Source organism: Globicephala melas, chromosome 5, assembly GCF_963455315.2.
Source record: "Globicephala melas chromosome 5, mGloMel1.2, whole genome shotgun sequence".
Classification (NCBI taxonomy): Eukaryota; Metazoa; Chordata; class Mammalia; order Artiodactyla; family Delphinidae; genus Globicephala; species Globicephala melas.
Genome location: NC_083318.1, coordinates 98,212,912 through 98,235,544, shown reverse-complemented (window position 1 = coordinate 98,235,544; position 22,633 = coordinate 98,212,912). Strand labels below are relative to the sequence as shown.

The following is a 22,633-nucleotide window of genomic DNA, read 5'->3' as shown; positions in this document are numbered from 1 at the left end:
ATGTCTGGGATATTTTTTTCTATTAAATTTTTTCTATTAAAAAAATTACATTTTCTTAGGACTTTTGGTAGCACTTTTAAGGAATATTTAAACTTTTGAATGTATCATGTATTCCCACAATTCAAACATGGTGAAGCATGAAAAGGTGTCTTGAGAAGTTTCCTTCCTGTCTCTCCCTCTCACTGCCTTCCACTTATGTAGGTCCCATCTCTTCCCTCAAATAGCTAACCACTATCAGTTCCTTGTTTATCTGCCCAAAGATTTTTCTATGTAAAAAATAATACAATACAAATATATATTCCTTCTTGTTTCCTTCTTTTATATACATTATAGCACATACTACATAATAATCTGTACCTTTTTCCACTAAACAGTATATGAACATTTCATATCAGTACATAGTTTCCTTATTATTGTTTATTATACTAGCTAAGTGCTTAATTCTGTGAATGTATCAAAACGTATTTATCCAGTTCTCTAATGATGGACAGTTAGTTGCTTCTAATATTTTACCTGAGGAAATGAATTACTTTGTTCATGTGTTACTTCACATACTGAGTGGAGTGTATCTACAGGATAATTTTCCTTAGCTCATATGGGTGGATCAAAAGATGTGTGAGCTTGTAATCCTCCATGACAGTGGATTTTTGCTAATTTGAGGAGTGAAAGAAAAAGATAGCTCAGTATAGTTTTAATTTTGTCAGTATGAGTCAAACTGAGCATTTTTCATTTGTGCAAAAGCCTTTTCAGATACAAACTGTGTGTTCATATCCTTTGCTGGTTTTCTCTTGGACTGATGATGATTTTCATTCAGAACAAGTACAATTAAATAAGTGTATATTCACTATTTCCTAACTTTGCTATGGGATAAGCATCTTTGTTAGGAGAAGGTGGCCATTCTTACCTCCTTTGTATTTGAAGCTATAGGTGGTTAGTTTCAGCAAGCCCTAACGAACCCTGCATCTTTTCTTTCTGTTTTTAAGATTTGGCCAAAGTTGAATTTGAACAAATAGAAGCATAATTATCCCCAAAGTCCTTCTCTTTCTATTGCACTCCTCCACGTGGTTGAAATCTGCTCAATATATTTGAAAGAAACAACAATTTCAACTAAGACAAACTCCCAGTCTTTCTTCCTCTGTAAGTCATTTTAAAATCATTTCACCCATTCTTACAATAAGAACTGGAAGAACCCATAACGTGAAAAGAAAAAAACCAAACACGGAACTGTCTACAACAGAATGAATCTAACACTATCACTAAATGATTGCTTGCTCTTTTTTTTCTCCTTAGAAGTTTGAAAACCAATTTTTTTTCAATCGATATACAGTTTTTAGAAACTTGGAAAAATAATGGCGTGTTCTGATTTCTCTAAACATGCTGTAAAATTAACCTATTGGCTTCCTAGTACACCACATAGAAAACAAAGAAAAGCTGGAGTAAGAGAGGAGGATGAGGTGGCCTATGTGCTGAATATTCACTGATTGATCGATTGATTGATTGAGCATGTATCATTGAGCAGTAATTAAGAGCCACCAGGCCTTCCACTGAACACTGCCAATATGTAAATAAGGAAGGTATGCCCCTTGCCTTCTCAGAGCTGGTGTCCTAAACCCATCTCTGTTTACCCTGATTAAAATGAGAATCATCTGGAACAGCTTTACAACAATACCAATGCCTGGGCCTGAGACAAGAAATGCTAGGGATGCAACTCAGGAACAAATATTTCTTAAAATTCCCCAGATGATTCTAAGTGAAGCCGGAGTTGAAAACCACTGGTCTAACCATATCCCCAGAGGTAGCTACGAAACCACAAAATATTTTGAAGAGGAAGTGGTCATGGGAATTTTGCTGTGATGTAATATGAACTACGTAGCATCGACTTTGAAGCATTCTTGCCATGTTTAACTTAAAAACAAAGCTTTAAGACCCGCTTTCCAATTTATGGATAACTTAGAGGATAGAAGGACAAGTTAAATGGGACCTTGAGGAAAAATATCAGACAATTCCAGAAAGTGGTTCTTTCCCCAAGACAAATTGATTGGTTTCTTCACAAAAGGCAAGGTCAAGAAAAGCAGAAAAGGGCTGGGAGTGGGGTGGGGACTGGTACAGATTAAAAGAGAATAAAGAAACAGCAACCAAATACAACACTTTGATTATATCCTGGTTCAAAGAATTCTTGGGGATAATGTTGAGGGACAATTTAAATTATATACTAGAAATTAGATGATATTAATTAATATTGCTGATTTTTCTTAGGAGTTTGGATATATCAATATTTATGCCAAGAATGTCCTTATATTTAAGAGATGCATACTGAAGTATTTAAGAGTGTCAGCAACTTTCAAATGGTTCTTCAACAACCCAAAATGGAATCACACATACAGATAAAAAAATATAGTCATATCTTTTTAAGAGGTATTACAGATGAAAGAGGCTGCTGAATAGTGATGATAATTATATTTAATTAACTACTTTTTATTGACTTCTCTGTTCTAGATACTGTACTAATGACTTTATACATATGGTATTATTTCATTTTTAAAGCAAGCATTATTTTTTTAATTTCACAAATGAGAAAACTGAAGGGTGAATAAACAACTTGTTCAAGTTCACACTGAGCCAAATTTGGAACCAAGCTCTTCCTGTTTCCACTGTGGGTGATCTTGATCTTTACGCAGCATTGCTCCGCCCCCAAACTGCACCATAACCACTTATGTGGTAAAGGAGAGTGCACGCGCTTTGTATTTACTTCCATTACAACACTTACTACAATGCAAGCAAACCCACCTAATGCTTATGTGTCTACTCTATAGACTCTGTCCTCCTTGTCATACAAAGACCATGATCTTTGGAGTCAGATCCACCTGGATCCAAATCTTGGCTCTGTCATTTATTAGATGTTTGTTCTTAGGCAATTTTTAAAAATTTCTCTCAGTTTTGGTTTCCTCTTCTATGAATATGGACATAATATTAAGTGCCTTATAGGATTGTTATGCAGATTAAATAAATATCTAGAGAAAGCACTTAGCACAGTCCTGGTATGTAGTAAATGCTCAGTAAATGACTCCCCTCTCCTCACCTTTTAAAAAATTTAATTTAGATGGCCACAAAGGACTTTTGCTTATACAGAGTAACCCCTGATGCTCCATGATTGCCAATGCTGGACCCTGCAATTGTATCTGTTACCTATCAACTTGGCATCAGGGACCATGGCTTTGAATCCCTAAAACCTACAACAGACTCAACTAGTGTTGAACAAAATGTGTTTGTTAGTATTAAATTATCAGTATGATAGCCATTGTGACTTTATTAGATTGTGTCAGGTATTAAAATTTCCCTCTAGGAACTTAAGATTAAGATATTTTCAATGGGTTTCTAAAATTCAGGCAGAAACAGTTATTTGTAATATATTTTGGGACTATTAAAGTTCGAATGGAACTTTCAGGTAAATGGAACAGTATGAGAAAAATCATAGAAATGGGAAAAAGAAACATTTTTTTCCAGAGATAGGCAGTGAACTCAATTGGATTCCTATGTATATAAAAGCATAACTAAGAGGTAAGATTGTTGGGAGATTGGATTGACATATATACACTAATATGTATAAAATAGATAACTAATAAGAACCTGCTATATAAAAAAATAAATAAAATAAAATTTAAAAAGAGGTAAGATTGGAAAGTTTGGTTGAAAGCCTTCATGCTTCAAAATATAGCAAACCACCATCAGTTTTGGAGCAAGTGAACAACTCAAGTTCCTGAGATACCACATATCAGGGCTAGTCTAATCTAGAAGTATACTGTATGTGTATCTGTATGTGTCTTTTTGGGCAGATGCAGGGGTGGCAGTCAAGTAGGTGGTCATTTCTCTAATCTCTGAATGCAATGGGACTGTAAATGGCAAGGGAAAACAAGGGAAATTTGGGGGGGGTACAAAAACAATAGGATATAGCCGCTGACTGGATATAGGCAACAAGCCTGGATAAAGAGGCCAAGCTGGGCTTGAGGTCTCAAGCCTGAGTAACTGGGAAAATAAAGGTACCATGATCAGAAGTGAGAGAGTCGTAATGGTGAGCTGTTTCAAGGGATGTGAGAAATGTCCTAATGGAAAAGGTGAGTTTGCTAGACCTCTGCTTTCTTTTAATTTGTACCACCACAACCCACCAATAGAAGCAGGTCATCATAAAGCTGAAGCCTTAAAACTTGAGATGAGACCTATCTCTCCTTAACTTAGGCAGCAAAACACCTAACATCCTATGCGCTGATACCTCGGCACAGAGCAAAGGAAAGGGCGTGAAAAGTCTCTCTTGGAGCCAGTAGGCACAGACTGGCTTAGAATAGCCCTAGCCTGAAGCTTATGGGTGTTTCCATAGGATCTATATCTCCATCTGCTTTATGGACAGTCTGGTTGAGAAAAAGGATATAATTGGGGGAAAGTAAGTTTCAGGGAGCTACATTGTAGATTGAAATATTTCACTCCGTTATTTATTCAATAGACATTGAACACCTACTAAATACCAAGTATTGTGAGTACTGTTGGCATTATAGATTGGGTCTTTGCTGGAGTGCATTTTTTAGTCTAATTATTCTATTAGCATTTGTATTCTAAAACTAATTCTAATAGTAAGCACATAAATGGATAGATAAGATAATTTTAGAGAGTGATAATATTCCCCTAAGGTTTTCTTGAAGTGCCTCTTCATTCTTAGAAATGACCTAGAACTTACCTGTCCTGCCAATACTCATGACTGACTCCAAATCCTTCAGGGCTTACTTAAGAGGAATCTTCCCTGACCCCTCTAAGCAGAGCCCCACAGCTCTTCTCCATCCCAGGACTGATCATCATCTGTAGTGATTGGTTATTATTTATTCCCTTGTTTAATGTCTGTCTTGCCCACATGGATGGTAGCCTCATGATGATAGGAATCTTGTCTATTTCGTTTTCTTTGGGTTTCCTTTTTCCAGGGCCTGGCCGATAGAAGGTCCTCAGTAAATATCTGTGGAATTAGGGTGAGCAACCATGCCAGTTTTCCAGGAGCTGAGGATTTGCCCAAGACATAGGGTTTTCTGGGCTAAAACCAGGTTAGTCCCGGGCAAATTGATATGGTTGGTCACCCTATATGGAATGCATAACCATTGGATAAGAAATTAGTCCCCAAAATTCATCACAGACCTTCCATCACTGAAGCTGAATGTCAAGTCTTATTAAACCAGACCCAGAGCAGTGGTATCACTATGCCATGGGATGTTTAGTTGCAGTTATTGCCTCTAATGTAGGCCGAGCCTTAGGGGGAAGTGAAAGCAGATCCCTAGGGACTCTTTCAAGCATCATAATCACTATAATAAGATAGACATTAAACTCCAGGGAAAGATAGCCCATAACCATGACCATAACCATAACCAAGTCAGTGGAGTTGGGTCAAGTCCATCACTTCTGGGCCATCTCAAGCCTCTTGGCTGGCTGCTGAGGTATCCAGATGCAACGAGTCTAAAAGCTGACAATTAAAAACAGTCTTAATATGAAGTAGCATTTGCCAGCTAGAAAACACCTCTGAAATCAAATCTCCAATCCCCTCATTTTACAGTTGAGGAAACTAAGAATCTAAGATGTTAACTTCACCAACAGAGAGCCAAGTTCTATAGGATCCTTGTTATTTGTTCCTACACTGACTAGGGTCCCTTTGAAAGAATGGTCACTGCTTTCACTCTACAGGTGAGAAAATGAGTCCCTTCCATTGCTTGCTCTCAACAGGCTGTTCTGTTTTGCATTTTCTTCCTCATTTTGTGTGCTCTGGAGCAAGTTGTGCTAGCCTTTTTGCAAATGACTTATTTCAATATACTGGTTGGTTGTCCCTAAAATATCTGTCTAACAGGTTCAAACATTACCTCTTTGTTGAATCATGGGTTGGTTACTCCGAGGTTTAGAGTAAAAAAATTCGCCACTATGTAAACTGCAGAGAAAGAAAGAAAGAGAGAGAGAGAGAGGGAGGGAGGGATGGGGAGGAAGGAGGAAGGAAGGAAGGAGCAGGGGGAGGGAAATAAAGAGAAAGAAAAGAAGAGAAAATAAAAGGAAAGAAAGTCTAAAAACTCCAATATAAATTTGTGAAGCCTAATATAGGCACCTCATCAGGCTAGATGTTCCTGGATTTTATGTCACTGTGACATATTTTAAAGTCTTGGTTCTGGCAATATATATGGGTTTTTTGCTCACCAATGGAAAGGCACAGTCCAAAATTCACATTCATTTTTATTTTGTTGTATGTTCTGAATGAAAAAATGACAATTGTCTACCATTAGCCTTAATGCAAGAGCAGGGGCAGGGCTAACCAAAATCACATCTATTTAGAAGTATTTTCAAAACAGTATGTTCTGGGCTTCCCTGGTGACACAGTGGTTGAGAGTCCGCCTGCCGATGCAGGGGACACGGGTTCGTGCCCCGGTCCGAGAAGATCCCACATGCCGTGGAGCGGCTGGGCCCCGTGAGCCATGGCCGCTGAGCCTGCGAGTCCGGAGCCTGTGCTCCGCAACGGGAGAGGCCACAGCAGTAAGAGGCCCACATACCGCAAAAAAAACAAACAAACAGTATGTCCTAGTTCAACTATTTTGGGTGGAAAAGTACAGCTTGTTAGTATCTTGGAAGTTAGAAAGTTTGGGCTCACAACTGCTTTTCGTAACAGCTGGTGTTTGACTTTTAACTTAGGAAGGCAGGGCATTTCAAAGAGAGTTTGTATGAGTTCTTACTGAAGACAATTGTTTTATTTATCTGGGGAACTTTATCCAGACTAAGACATTTTATTTGAGCTTCCGTTATGAATTTCTTGCTGTGAGAGGTGTTAAATTCATACCTCTACAGAGAAGGCCTTGGTCTTTCTTAGGCTTATTTCCTTACATGCTTTTCCTTCAGAGATAATCTCTTTAAAGTCACAGAGCAACACAGTCTGGGCCAGAAAATTCCTATTTCTTCCAGTTCTTTTCAAACTTCACCTCTACAGGCAACAGACATGTCTTTCCACCTCATTTACTCATCCAGACACATCTCATAAGCATACACCCTGACTCTCTCAACAGACCTGAAGTAAATGGACTATTCCACTAATAGGGATATATTTCCATATATTCAACCTCCATTTTCCTTTAGTTCTTTTTTTTAAATTAATTTATTTGTTTTTATTTCTGGCTGTGTTGGGTCTTCGTTGCTGTGCACGGGCTTTCTCTAGTTGTGGCGAGCAGGGGCTACTCTTAGTTGCGGTGTGTGGGCTTCTCATTGCGGTGGCTCCTCTTGTTGCCGAGCACGGGCTCTAAGTGCGCGGGCTTCAGTAGTTGTGGCACGCAGACTCAGTAGTTGTGGCTCGCGGGCTCTAGAGCGCAGGCTCAGTAGTTGTGGCTCATGGGCCTAGCCGCTCCGCGGCATGTGGGATCTTCCCGGACCGGGGCACGAACCCGTGTCCCCTGCATCGGCAGGCGGACTCTCAACCACTGCGCCACCAGGGAAGCCCAACATAATTTATTGAATATAGTTTATGAAGTCTGATTAATAATCTAGACGATGGTTACTTTAATGATAAAGCAACCAAGAGTTTACTATTTTACTATCTTGACTATTAAATAAAATAAATGATATTAGCAATATTTAGAGAATTCTAATAAAAGCTATTAGCGACACCTAAAGAATTCTCCTTTATCATTTCATCAAGAAGTATTTAGTAGAGAATATTTGTCATAAATATTTGAAAACAAATTGTACTTCTATAACGTCAAAGTAGCTCCATAAATTTCAGCCCTGCAGGAATAATTAGGAAGCAAAATCATAGTTTTTGAAGTTTTGGGCTTATCATCCAGACTCTTTGACTTGTGTAACTTTGTTGTTATCTTGTTGGATGGCCTTAGATCATTTAATCTCTCTAGGATTCAATTTCCTCAGCTCAAAAATGCCTTGGTTGGTGGCATTGGGGTGGGGAAAGATGAAAAGAGATGATCATTAATATTTCTCCCAGCTCTAAAATTTTATTATTCTATTATTCATTTTCTCCCTCCCACTCAGTGTTCTAGGACATAGATTGGTAATTAGTCAAAACTGAGGGGACCTTCTAGCAAAGTAATCAGACTTAACATTGAAGGCTATAAGAATTTGAAACAGAAAAACCTTTTCTTAATTCATTATAAGATCAACTCACTCACAAGAAACCAGACAAAAACCTCTAGAAAGAGAAATGAGAACTAGAGAAATATATGTGTATTTACTATTCACTGTAAAGATTTTACAGGATAAAGAATATTTATCCAAAGAAACTCATGTTTATAATTGAATTTCCACTCAAAAGAATGATACATTGTATCAAAATAATGTGTTTAAGGTTATGAAATATTTCTTTGTCCATGTAGAAAAAATAAATCACTATGAATTATATAATCAATGATGATAAGACTGTCTCATAAGCTTATGATCAGGCCAAGTACTATTATTTCTCAATATCAATATCCCTCCTGAGTTTATTACAACTAATTACTTTATAAGAATAAGTAAAAATTGGCAAATGAGCAAAACAACGATGCTTATAAAGGAAAAATAATAAATTTGCTGTTCAACAGTTCTAGTCTAGTATAAATGAACATATGGTAACTTTGTACATCTTCTTAGGAGACGCTGAAAACCTACTATATCTGTTGTGGAATTTCCCATGCAGTTGTTACATTCTTTTGTACAACTTTAAGATCTGGTAGACAGAAGTGACAGTGAAAGAGGATCACCTAGATGTGTGGAAGAAACTTCCCTGAAGTTACCTTTTCTAGTCAATTCCCTTCTATTTAGTGGTATCTTCATAGCAAATCTAAATGAATGGCTCTCTGTAGTATTTTTAGTGATCCCAAGAAAGGAAAATATATGCCTCTGTAATGACTACCATTAGAACTGATTGACCCTCACAGACCCAATATTCTCCCTAAATGAGACAATGATGTGAAAGAACACTGTAAATGATAACAATTGTTAGGAATTATTATTGAGGAGACCATTCCAAGGCTGATCCAATCATGTGTTTCATCACAAAAATTCCTCTAAGTGGCAGGGTTCATTTTGTATTTATGAAGGGCCCGGGACTCGGAATCTTGAATATCTAAATTTTCACGTCTGTCGTTCATCATCCTTCTTTCAAGTTCCAGGGAAAGGTATGAATAGAGGCCAATGTCAAACACGTACATGCTTTATTACTATGAAATTCCAACATGGCCTCCTCATAAGCTAGGTTGGCCCATGGGCAGAATCCCTTTTACTCAGGCTAGAATGAGGAAGAGGGTATGAAACCAAAGCATGCTAAAAAGCCAGGTAATATAAGGGGTTTTCTCTAAGGTCTAGAGCCAGGCTGGTCTAACTGACCTAACACCCCATCATACCATTGCAGCCATGTGGGAGAGAGAGTCCAAAGAGAGAGGATCCCAAGAAATGGAACCCAGATCCCAAGAAATGAGACCTCTGGCTCCAAAATATCTTTGTCTCTACCTAGCCACACCACTACAGTATTTCCTCCTCCTCTGTGAAAGAGGTGGGGCTGGGGGGAGAATTATGGTTTTTTTTTTCTTCCTCTTCCTTTAAATCTATTCTCTGTGCAAAAGCAATTGCTTTTTTCTTTCTTTTACATAAAATAAATAATTTGGTATCTGTGCAGTACTTAGGTATTATAGGGTTTATTTCTTACCTGTTTAAAAAAAATAATTGGGTTTGTGTGTTCCAGAGAAGCTGTGATTAGTTCAGAGATGCTAAAGGGCAAGTTAACCAGCTACAAAGTTATATTCAAATACCTTGCTTAGGAATTGTTCAATGATTTTCTCAAAATTGCATCTGATCATTCTTCACGTTTTTGCTTTATGAAATTCTTGTAATCTTTTATTGACATACACAAGAGGCAGTATACATCATACTTATAAAAAATGGGTTTGTCTTCCTTGGCTTAGAAAGTGAGAAGTTTGAGGCTGCGGTCTAGATTGGCTGTTGGTAACTAGTGTGACCAATGCCTTCATTTCCTGCCATTTATAAACTGGGGCTAAGATTCAGTATCCTTGGACTCTTCATCTTCATATTTCAGAGTGACACTAGAAACTAAATGAAAGAGAATACATGGAAGTGTTTTGGAGAGTTACTTGGCCATTTCACAAGGCCTTTTATGATCCAGAGAGAAGGAATTCAATACGAGAAAAAGCTGCTATTCAACTTGGAGCATCGTTAATGTTTTCCTTACCCTGAAGCCTTGATCCATTCCCTTATACTTTTCCCTCTTTAGTCCTATCTGGTGTTCTGGAGCCTCATTCCTCTTTGATAGGACAATTTTTAAAACTTTGAAGGCCATTATGCTTTGTGAGATTTTCATTTAAAGTTCTTGTGTCTTCAACTGCTGAGCTGGCACTCCACAACTACTAAGCCCATGCACCCTGGAGCCCAAACTCCCAGCAGGAGAAGCCACCGCAATGAGAAGCCCGCCCACCGCAGCGAAGAGTAGCCCCCGCTTGCAGCAACTAGAGAAAAAAGCCCATGAGCAGCAATGAAGACCCAATGCAGCCAATAAATAAATAAATAAATAAATTCAATTAAAAAGTTCACACTGACCTTTAAAAAAAAGTCTACAACAATCTCTTTAAAAAAAAAATAAAGTTCTTGTGTCTTAAGATCATAAATCACAAATAATGTTAAACTTGCATCTGAGACATAATAAATGCTGCTTTGCAATGACAAGAATTGATCTCTGGTTTAAATACATATATCTACTAGTTTTAACAGCAATGAAAAGACTCTGGTTTAATTTTTATTTTTATTTATTTATTTTTTTTGCGGTATGTGGGCCTCTCACTGTTGTGGCCTCTCCCGTTGCGGAGCACAGGCTCCGGACGCGCAGGTTCAGCGGCCATGGCTCACGGGCCCAGCCGCTCCGCGGCATGTGGGATCCTCCCGGACCGGAGCACGAACCCATGTCCCCTGCATCGGCAGGCGGACTCTCAACCACTGCGCCACCAGGGAAGTCCAACTCTGGTTTAATTTAAATACACATATCTACTAGTTTTAACAGCAATATCTTGGACATATAAAATGACCAAGAGGTAGAGGATATTTTTCAGACATTATTTCAAAAATCTTACAGTAATTAAATCCATTTTGTAGAGTGAGAAGATGGGAACATTGGAATCAGAGAGATATGGGTTTAATTCATGGCTTCTCCAGCTGAATGGCCTTGGCAGTTATTTACCTTCCTAAGCCTTATTCCCTTATCTCAGAAATGGAGAAAACAGTACCTATATCTCAGAGTTTTAGTGAGGATGAAAGAACATGTAAGCAAAAACCGTAAAACAAATATGGTGAAATACTCAACAGTGAGTAAACGGAGAGAACAACATCAATATATGTCAACATGGGTGGATGATCAAAATCAAAAGTTGGAGAGAAAACAGTGAGAAACAGAATGAGACAGATTGCACAATAACATTTAGATAAGTATACTCTTGTGCTCACATAAAACAATACGCCATTGTTCATGAAAGGTGGATCGAAAAACTCACACTAAATAGTGTGAAGGAGTAAGTGCCTTTGGGGTGGTGAAAAGGATCTTAGATGGGAAATGAAAGAAAGTGAAATAAAAGGAAGAACATGGATCAGTCATGACAATGGTTCTAATTTTGTGAACCTCAGGTCCAAGAGGAAAGGAGAAGAAAAATAATGTTCAGCACAAAGCCGGCCACATAGCAGAAGCTCAATACAAGTGGCTATTTTTATTACTGGAGTGAGGTCTTACTCAGCAGGGGTTTATTTGCATCAATTTGACCAGTATTACTGAGCTTACCAAGATTTACAGAGACAAGCGTTGAGCCAATGGAGTCAAAAGACCAGAAAGAAACTATGACAAGTAAAGAATGGACAGAATATATTTTCATGATAGAGAATACTTAATACATAGTCATAACAGCTATTATTTACTGAGTGCTTACCATGTGCTAGGCATTAATTAATTAAGTAATCCAACTAACACGTACTTATATTGAATGTTTATTGTGTGTAAGACACCGTTCTAGACGTTGAAAATACAGCAGGAAGACAACAACTACAATGACAACAACAGACCCGGCTCTTCTGGAGCTTATATTCCAGTGAGGAGAGGGAGGGAATGATCAGTAAAATAGACAGTATGTTAAATGGTGGTATAAGGCCTATGGAGGAAACAACACAGCAGGGAAGGGAATGACGAGATGGAGTGGGGATGATGAGATTGCAGTTGTTAAGTAGGAAGGTCAGGGAAGGCTTCTCTAAGGGACACTGTTCCAAACTCATTTTGTGTATTATCTCTTTTAATCTTCTTCTGTGAAGAATTTGCTTTTCTAAACCACGACTGCTGTTTCTCAGATGAGTAAATGGGGGCCCAGAATCTGTCCATGTGTTTTCTAAGGTTTGATCGCTGGCTAAGTGATAGAGACAGAGTTAGGGTTTGAGCCACCTAACTCTGGAGCTGTCTCCGTATATATTATCTCTCATATAGGGAGATGGAAGGGGTCCTGGGGGATCGGCCAGAATGCGGAGCAGGAATGTGGTTTGGTAAAGCATTGAATGAACAGTCTCATGGTATCCATTTTATATTTTTGAGAAATAAATAAACATCTTTTGTTTTGGTGGGAAAAATAACTTCAGAATGTAAAACTGGGCAAAATCTTCTGGGCTGGTGTGTAACCGGAGGTTACAAAGGATATGTCAAATATTTCCATTAAGAAATCATGATTTAGTCCAAGTCTTAATTTATTGCTACAGGACCAGGAACCTCAAGATTGTCAATGACTTGCCCAACCTCATACGGCTTGTTTGTTGCAGAACCAGGGTGGAAAACTGAGCTTGAAAGACTAGCCAACCAGCACAACCACAACAGCTGGGCTGGGCTGGGCCACCCAAGCCTTGGTGCTTTACTCTGAACAGCTGGACCCGCCAAGCCTTCTTGGTCTTAGGGCTCCTTCTTCAAACTGCAGAGAAGCTCAGATAGGTGAGAGTAGACAACGGAGTCACAGGAGACTCATTTACAGAAGAGAAGGAGGGAGTATAATTAGGCAAAGAGAAGTGAGAGGAGGTACAGATGAAGGAAATAAGGGGAGGAATCAGCTAATAGGCAAGGTGAACTTCATGCTGTTTCCAACCCAGCAAGGAGGAGGCGGGAGGGAAGCTGGAGCAGGGACAAAAAGAGTTCCTCTATCTCAGTTATCCTAATTATAGCCCTATAGGATAGGTATGAAGAGTGTTGTTTTACACATGGGAAAACTGAAGCTCAGAAAAGCTACTTTACTTACTCAAGGTCACATGGCAGGCAAGAGAGGCTCCTGATGATTTAAGATTTTGTTCTTTCCTTGCGTCTCTTCCTTCCCTTATTTGTTTTCATCGTTTCTTCCCTCCAGCCTCTTTTTTTTTTTTTTTTTTTGCGGTATGCGGGCCTCTCACTGCTGTGGCCTCTCCCGTTGCGGAGCACAGGCTCCAGACGCGCAGGCTCAGCGGTCATGGCTCAGGGCCCAGCCGCTCCGCGGCATGTGGGATCTTCCCGGACCGGGGCACGAACCCGTGTCCCCTGCATCGGCAGGAGGGCTTTCAACCACTGCGCCACCAGGGAAGTCCCCAGCCTCTTCTTATTCGTACAAATTTTTATTAGAAAAATAGTTTTACCGTTTTTCCTGAAATAGTTATCAAGTATCCAATGATAGAGCATGCGGTTACCATGACAGCACAGCCTTTACTGAGGTCAGACCTCCCCTCTTTGCCTCCAGAAACATATTTCACAGCAGTTTTCCTTTCTTTGTGGAACTTGTAACAGCCACAATTTTACATTTTGTTTGGGTGACCATTTGCTTAACGTTTGTCCATCACTTAACTGTAAGGCTTCCTAATGGCAGGGACCAGCCTGGAGTGTGCCCCCAGCGTTTGGCACAAAGCCTAGCACTCAGGCTTTCTGTAAATATTTGCTGAGCGAATGTTCTTGTGGTTTCCCTCAGCTCTCTTCTGAAAATTAGAGGGACAGTAACCTCTAGCTCATAATTATGTTAACAGATACTGTATAACAGGTCGGGCCGGTATTTACAGGTAGCACACGGGTAAACGAACACACACAGGCATACACATGACTGCACAAACAGCCCCCGGCAGGTGCCCTCAGGAGGGAACGCACGCAGTCCGAGCGAGCCGAACCAGCGTAGTTAAACACGCCTGCGCCGGGCTCCGCCGGCCTCCGCAGCGTGGGAGGACAACCGGTAGCCGCGCCACTGGAGTCCCGGGCCCCCGGGGACGCGTGGGCTGGCCGCGGGCGCCGGGGGCGGTGGCAGAGTGGGCGGTGAGCTGCGCCGTGATTGGTCTGCGGGGGCCGGCGGGGGGCGGGGCTGGCGGCGGGGGCGGGCACTCGAAGAGAAGGGGGTGTGCGCGGCGGTGGCGGCGGCGGCGGCGGTGGCAGTAGTTTCAGTATAAACAAGGCACCCGACTGGTTGGGCGGAATTTTTTGCGCTCTTTTGCTTCCTCCACTTTGGTTGCGTTGGTGGGCACGCGGAAAACAGCTGGGAAGCCGAGGACCCCGGGTCCATCTGCCGGTGGGTTGTTCCCTGGTCAGCAGTTCTCACGGGAGAAACCGGAGCCCGGCAGCGGGAACGCGCCACCCTGCTGCGCGCTGCGCTCTCTCTGGCGGCCCGGGAGCTGCGCGCGGAGCAGTCTGATCTCTGACTGCGCCCCGGCTGCCAGTGCCCCTGGAGGCGGCGGGAGATTCTGGTCAGCGAGCGCTTGCTGGTGCAGAGCGTCCCGCAAAAGCGGGGGAAGTGGGGAGTCCTCCCGCCAGGCCGCCGAGGGCGTCTGGGGCCGCCCCGGGAGCGGACACGGTGCCAGCAGGTGCGGGCCCCAGCTACTGGGGCCCGGGCGGGGACAGGCTTGGGTTTTGCTTTGCTTTTCTCGCCCCGATCCCGCAGCCAGGCCTTCTGTCTCGAGATCTTGGTACAGTTTTTGAGGATTTGTCTGAGTTCTGGTCGCTTTCATCCTTTCTTCAACCTTTCTTCCCTTCCTGTGCACAGCTAGGTTGTTTCCTTCTACTTCTTGGCTAGTTTTCGTGAGTGTGTGTGTGGGGGGTGGGCAGTTGGGGGTCCTGCTTATTTTTGGTGACGGAGCCTTATAATCTAAGGTCTGACTCTTAGGAAGAGACAAGGGAACAGAGGTCACGTGCTCGCCACTGACGAGGTGATATTCTTTCCTTTCTCCGTTCAGCTGGTAACTTGGGACACAACGTGTCGCCTTGCTGTTGCCCTGAGTTCAGGTGAGTTGTCTCGGGTCACCTGGCCGGGCGATAATAACGTGAACTGTGGGTACCTGGGAGCCTCCGCTAGCGGGGGGAGGCTCCTCTCTCTAGGGGAACCGTGGAAACAACTTCAGTGCTGTACAAGCTGAACAGGGCGGAACAGGGGGGCTGGAGTGTAAGTGTGTGTGTCTGTCTGGGATCCACTGGAGTATTGATTCCCACCTTACCCCAACCTGATCCGCGCAGCTCAGGCGAAAGCAGCGTAGCTAGGTCCTCTGACAGTGCGGAGGGCGGCACAAGTGTAGTAAACCGCAGGAGGGGAGCTCTAGGGAGCCACTTTCTCTTCTGAATGTAGATGTGTCCGTCTTCGCCGACGAATTCGGTGGGTATAGTGTGTATGGATGAATATGCACAGAAATTTGTGTATGTATGTTTGGGCAGAAGGCGTCTCCAAGGAGTTCGTCAGCAGCACCATGTGACGGTGGCCAGGGACCGCTGGTGTGCGTAGATCTATATTTAGCCCTGGATGATCTCTAATGGCCGAGGGAGGGTCTCTGAACTGAGTGCATAAAGGGAAGAGTTCAGGGATCAGGGTTTTGCACTCTTGAATAATGTCTGGTACAGTCAGACTCAGATGGGGTGAATAATTTTTCTTTCCTCCCGAAAACAGTAGCTAGAGCTTGGCATGTGATAGCTGTGTCTTAGTTTAAAACATGGACCATGGTGATAAGCCTGTGCTAAGAAACAAGGAGGTTACAGTTAACCAGAGTATATGCCTGATTGGAGATTTGGAAGGAAAACAACTAGTCAGGTGAGGTTTAGAGCAAATGTAGAATTGACTTCTAAAATGAAAGAAAAATTCTTGGCTGTCAAGATTTTCATAGCAGATTAAAAAGTGTGGCAGCTTGTTAGGTCCTATCATTAATGGTTAGTTTATGGGGGGGGGGCAATTGTTGGGCCAAGGAGGACCTAGGGCACTTGACAGAAGTCAGGGTTCACAAGCGCTGCTCTGTTACGCCTTTCAAGCAGGTTTTCTGGAGAAGTGGAGAAGATCGGCTACTGATTAGCAAGTGTCTTGTTGGCATTCTTCCACGACATGTGGGTCAATCCTTTGTCTTCCTAGAGGTGGCAATATTTCTGGCTACTAAGTGTAGTACTTTTCAGTGGTCTAATGGAGTGTTAAATTCTTCGAATTGATTTCTCCCCTGGTGCATTTTCAGTCTTGCTCCATTTTATATGCTCCATTAGACATTTAATCTGATTCCTGAGATCGTTCTGTCTTTTGGAACCGAAAATCACCATAAACTATTTATATTTATTGTTTTTTTAATTTAAGTTATTCTTAGGCATATATTGTTAAATATTTTAAATTTTTATTATTTATCATAATCATTCACATTTCTTATATTATTACTAACATTACATTCTTACAGTCTAACTACTGGCCAATAAACTACAATAGACCAAAAAAAAAAAAAATCAATTGAATAACACCTATCTAGGAAAAAGTAAGAAAATTGAAGGGGCAAAACTAGGTGACTGTTTATGTTGGTAAGTTACCTAATATGGCACCGGAAGTGGTGGGATCAATCTCCAGAGGTGGCCTGGAAGAATTAGACTTCGGAGGAGCATTTGGATGACCCCAAAGAGAGTACCTGCTTGGACAGGAGATGAGAAAATTAGGGTATCCTCCCTTACTTGGGAGAAGAATCTGGAATCCCTGAAGCAGGGACTTAGAATCTTGATTCTGGTGCCACAAATAATAAATGGAACAACCATTATAACATCTTGTAAGGTCTTAAAGAGACAAATTGTACTGTTGAAAATACTGCTTAAGATTGATGGGAATTTTGTCTTTAGTGGTTGAATACAGGTGTTACCCCCCCTTTAGTTGTCCTTTTTGGTTTTCCAGTTAAATCTATAAAAATTAGATTTGTGCAACCCTTGATTATCCTAGGATGACAGATGTAGCCTAGCGCTGTGGGCAGATTTCTGCCTTGGGAATAGAGCCTAGGGTTCTAATCAATCTGGAGCCCTAACAAGTCACTTACTTTCTCCCTATACCTGCAGGATCTGTGAAATTGACAAGGTGTTGAACTAGATGATTTGTGAGTCTCTTTTAGCTCTGTGTTAACTGATTTATCTTGCTGTACTATCACCTCGTTCATTTGCACCCTTTATTAGCTGTGGAACAATGAAGGCTGAAGAATGGTCTGCAGTTAGATGTTCAGCTACTTGGTGTGTGGAAATGAAGAGAGGAGAGTGAAATTTCTTTTATTGGTGAAAATTATGTAGAGATTTATTATCTGCTTAAGCTGTTATTTGCTCTTGTTTTTCTCCTACAAGTGTATTTAAAAATGCTATTTTCAAGAAGTTTGAGTCAGGAAAATTTTTTGGACTTTTTAAGTCAGTGTTACTATTTTGTCATTTTAAAACCAGTCTTTTGACCAATCATTTTTTCTTAGGTTTGTGTGTTTATTATTTCATGTCAAGGTACATTTATATCTGGAAGTCATTCAATTGATTCAAATTTTATTAGGAAGCCGTGGTATGAAAATGAGTTTAACACAGGGAAAGTACAAATTAGTCTTGTAAGAAAGGAAAGCACTTTATAGAATGCTAGTATCCTTCTATTTATCTAAAAGGGAAGAATGGAGGGGGGTGTGGGATAAGGGTAATTTTTCAAGAACTTGCAGCCAAAAAAATAAAATTATCCTGGTAACCATGTTCCACAATAAATTGTAAATAGAAAATTCTACTTGTTTACTGAATGTCCTCACTAAGTATGCTGAGGTGAACGGGGTTTAGAAACATAAACCCTTTTAGTAAAGGATGCTCCCCATTTGATATTCTATAATTTAGCTTGAGATCTATCGTGTATAAATGATTCAATTACTTATATCTGTGCTGTTCAAGGTAATGGCCCGTGCTGTTCAGTAAATAGCCACCTGGGGATATATGAACTTAAGTTTAACTAAATTAAACAAACAAAAATTGCCGTAGCCCCATTTAAGTGTTCGATAATAGCTACGTGTGGTGAATGGCTGCTGTATTGGACAGAAGAGGAACATTTCCAATATTCCAGAAGGTTCTTTTTTGACAACACTTAATTAGATAACGATGATTCTGATTTTCCAGAAGATCACTTTTATTCCTCTGGGAAAATGACAATTAATTCTCATCATAGACAGGCACCCAAGACAGGCACCCAGACATAGACTGGCTTTATATGTTTTCAACTGTATATCATGAGCAATGCCACTTTCCAAAGTTCAATAATATTCCACGATCCCAAACACCAATTTCTCAAATTTTTCCCCCAGAACTCTAATTATCCTTTGAATTTTTTAAACCAGCACCTACTGTTACTGCTAGAAAGCACTAATCCTTTCAAAGACAAGGCACGTGGAGCCATCTACTGTTAAGCTCAGGAACTACATGGCAGTTGTAGACGATTAAAAACATTGCAGGAAGAATGTCAACATGCGCTGTGATCAGTTCCTACAAAAAAAAATTAGTAAAGATTTATCTCATAGAAAAGTTTTAAATGATTCTCCAGGCCCACTTGTAGTTGCCACGTACTGAATTGTTGTTTTGTGTCTTAATAAACTGCTGACAAGATATACCCAAGACAAAAGATGACAAATTTTAACCTTGTTTTTCTTTCAGGGAAACCAAAGATGGTAATTATTTGAGTCAGAATCCCTTTCCTCCATTAATTAGGAATTAATGAAGAAAAATTTAAGTAGCATCTAGGACAAATCAAGCAAAATGCACATTCATTTTTTAATGTGGAATCCTATAATAAATCAGGAAATACCACCATTCCATCATTGTAGAGAGAAATAGGACCTTCTTTCCTCAAAAATACTGATTATTTCCCCTTGACCATGAAATCTACAAAGCATTTGAGGCTCAGTTCCAAAGAATGTACTTATCTGGGAGTTACTTACTTTTTGTTCACATGCCAAAGAAGTGAGTTGATTCTGAGTCGTCTACTCTGTTTTGTTTGTAATCTCAACACAATACCTCTTTCTTCAAGGAGGTTAGCAGAGGTGTAGCATTTCTAGTGTCCAGAGATGCTGCTAGAAAGAAATGAGAAGATAATCTTTGAGACTTTTTTCAAGCTCAAAATAAGCATGTTTTATACAGTGTGGGAGACTTGACTTTTACTTTCCCCTAACTTGAATCCATAGTTAGAGAAACACTCTCTGAGCGTACAGTCAGCACTTGTATTCTGAGATCCAGCCGTGCCAAAAGGAGGCTAAAAGTACTTGAGATCCCAGCTGGAGTAAAGTTGAAATATGTGAACTCTTTCTCATTCCGATCTCTGGAGCCTTAAATGAAAAAAGGAAGAGGCTGCATCTCACCAAAGTGCAAAGTTCCTTTGGAATTTAGATGGGAATTTGGGAACCAGTCATTGCCGGATCTTAAATTAAGCCTCTCCTCCCTAAACAAATATGCTTTCAAAGTTCAACTGTGATAGGGAGGGCTTCCTCTACCTCGTTTGGACACATGCCCAGCATTTGAACAGAAGCGAAAGGATAGCAATCAATATAAAGGCATTGGATTTATTAAATATTTCACTGAGGTGCTCTGTGATGAAATAGGGGCTGAAATAAACCTTTTTTATCTTGGACTCCTACCTTTGCTATCTCATTCTCCTGAGTGTAAAGGAAATGCTGACTTGACATCCTGGCAGAGATTTACCAAACACCTAAAGCAGTTGTTGAAGGATGGCTTTTGATTTAGTTCCCACACCCATCTTTTCCTGGCCCTCTTCCAATTGGAATTGTCACCTGAAACCACCTTAGACTGATGCACCTGCCTCCTCATAAATAACCTTGTGCAAAAGCAGTCACTAATTCAAACACAGTCTGTTGTTTCAAAAAAGGCAGCTTTTCATCTGGTGCTTTAGTTGGTTTGAAACCATTAGGCATGCCTTTCAAATCCATTCATCCCTTAAATCACCTAGAGCTTGCTTCCTTGCTGCTGGATCAATGTCATGCTGAACTTTTGCAGGGTCCTTGGAAGGACATGATATATCTTTGTGACTGAATTAGCTGCCCCGGTAAGATATCTTGTCTGTCAACCAACTTTTCAGCTTCCCAAATTAAATATAAGAAAGAACATTCATCTTGTATACGAGGGTTGGATATCTTTTACTTCCTCTTGGGAAGTTTTCCAGAAGAACCTGTAATCTGTATGCTAATTTTGGCAGCTCAGAGCTTTCTTTTTAGCCTGGGTCATTGTTTTTTTGTTTGTTTGTTTTTGGGTTTTTTTTAACAGTACGTGGGCCTCTCACTGTTGTGGCCTCTCCCGCTACGGAGCACAGGCTCTGGACGCGCAGGCTCAGCAGCCATGGCTCACGGGCCCAGCTGCTCCGCTGCATGTGGGATCTTCCTGGACCGGGGCACGAACCCGTGTTCCCTGCATCAGCAGGCGGACTGTCAACCACTGCGCCACCAGGGAAGCCCTGGGTCATTGTTTTTAAAACCAAAATCTGTTTCCCATTGTCTCATTGCCTCCCCCTTATCCCAAAGTACTCCCTCAATGTGTGTGTGGGGGAGCTATTTAAATATCTCTATGCAAACCGAAAGAAGTGTCTTTTTCATTCTCTTCAACGCCATTGGATCAGTACTACTAGAAAATATTTACATGTATTGGTTGATTTCTAAGGAGCCAGTCTTCAATGTGTTAAAACAAGGTTCCCTTCAGAACCACTATGTTCTCTTTCTTTGAGGAAGTAGATAAATACGATCCAGGTTCTGTACAGGCCAGCACATGTGCTTCCTAATCTGGAGTCTGAACTCCTTGAAAGTATATACAAACCTGTTGGTCGATTTCTCTGGGGGCAGTGTGTGGAGAAGTTGTGATCTTTTCCTAAAAAGTTAAGAGCTACTGGCCAAACAATATATTCTGAGTTTCCAGCAACTGGCTTACAAATGAAATTTTGCAAGGTGAGAATTGCTTGTGTGATTAACCTGTCCTCTGTCTTATCTTACTGGTAGTGATTTGAATAGAGTCAGCAGCTTTTTCAAGCGTCTCATATAAATCTCACTTTTTCCAAAGGAGTTAGCTACTTTGAAGTTTGACTTAACAGCAAATTAAGGCCAGTACTTAATGCTGTTACATATTCTCATTTTGGAAATAGTCAGTTTTTCCTAAACCAGAGTTTTGATTAGCAGGTCCCCATAGCAGGTATATTGGGTTGGGCAAAATTTGTGCTGAAGAAGGATGGCAGACAGTGGAGAAGTTGGTGTTGAGATTATGTTGGAAAGGGTAGAGAAGAGTAAATTGAGAGTTTACAGAACCCAACAGGCAGAAAATAGTAATTGTGAGCTGTAAAGAGAAGATTTGCTGCAGATAAGAAGTCAGAGCTACACTGAGATTAAAGAAAATAAATGGAAGCTGTGGGGTAGGAACCGCCTTACACTTAGCCCTTCTTCCACCAGGGAGGCTTTAGCAAATGGTTTCTGGAGTTAATAGCATCCGGGGCTAAATGCTTCTCTGGATTCTCATGTGCAGTACTTGGATATTCTATGAATTTGTTTTCTTAAACAAGAATCAAGCCAATATTTAATATTCTGAACTTCACTTTCTTTCATTCCAGAACTGAAGCAGGTAGAACTAAAGTCTTGGATGTCAAATTTGAGTCATGCTGAACAAACAGTGGTTCTTGATGTGGGTAATAAGAAGAAAGGTACTTGAGAGGAAAAAAAAATCTACTATGTTTATCTTCTTAGGCACTTAAAAATCCACTTCACAAGCAGTACTCTCTGTGCCATTCTGCTGACCTTTCCCCTCGTTTATCAAATGCGTCTATTACACAAGGCAGTTGATCTTTCTGGAAAATGGTTAGACTGACCACTTGCTAGAGATTGTCCAGAAATTAGTTACATGTACCATGATCCATGATCTCTCTTTTGGTCATTTGTCTCATCAGATCTTTTTTACTGGAAATCTGTAAAGTACGTACAAGCAAGTATTACTGTATTTCGTTGAATCTAAAATGTCATCCATTGTAAGATGCTCTTTTATTTTATATATTGCTAAAAAAAGACAGTTAAACAGGTTTTCTTATCACTTAACTATTTATGTGCATCCTAATTTCAAAGAAAATAAAATATGAAGAACTGTATATTAGAATTTCTGAAGTCTGTCTAGATAGCACTATGCTTTGATTGCAAAGGTCAGTAGCTTAAATACTTTTGTTGATAGTGTTGCTTTTTAATAAGAGTAATTAATGACGTTCGTACATCTTTGGGGCAAGGATTTATGTAGAACGTGTAAAACATGTGAATTTTTCTAATAGCGTGCAATTTGGGACAGACTGACAGGCTTTTCATTTTATGGTTA

The 22,633-nt window shown here is 40.5% G+C and overlaps 1 protein-coding gene across 13 annotated transcripts in view; it reads left to right on the top strand.

Moving 5' to 3' along the window:
• The window catches only part of RASGEF1B (RasGEF domain family member 1B), a 590,923-nt gene that overhangs the window by 541,993 nt on the left and 26,297 nt on the right, over positions 1-22,633 (top strand). The window contains exons 1-2 of one of the 13 annotated variants that reach the window (XM_060299550.2): positions 14,246-14,332; positions 15,244-15,292. The exons of 6 other annotated variants lie outside the window; for them this stretch is intronic. The gene's annotated coding sequence lies outside the window, so the exon portion shown is untranslated. Of the gene's footprint in view, positions 1-14,245; positions 14,333-14,439; positions 14,583-14,691; positions 14,875-14,984; positions 15,058-15,243; positions 15,293-15,634; positions 15,657-22,633 lie in introns of those variants that run through there. 6 more of the 13 variants (XM_060299548.2, XM_060299549.2, XM_060299551.2 and 3 more) reach the window with 6 other exon arrangements.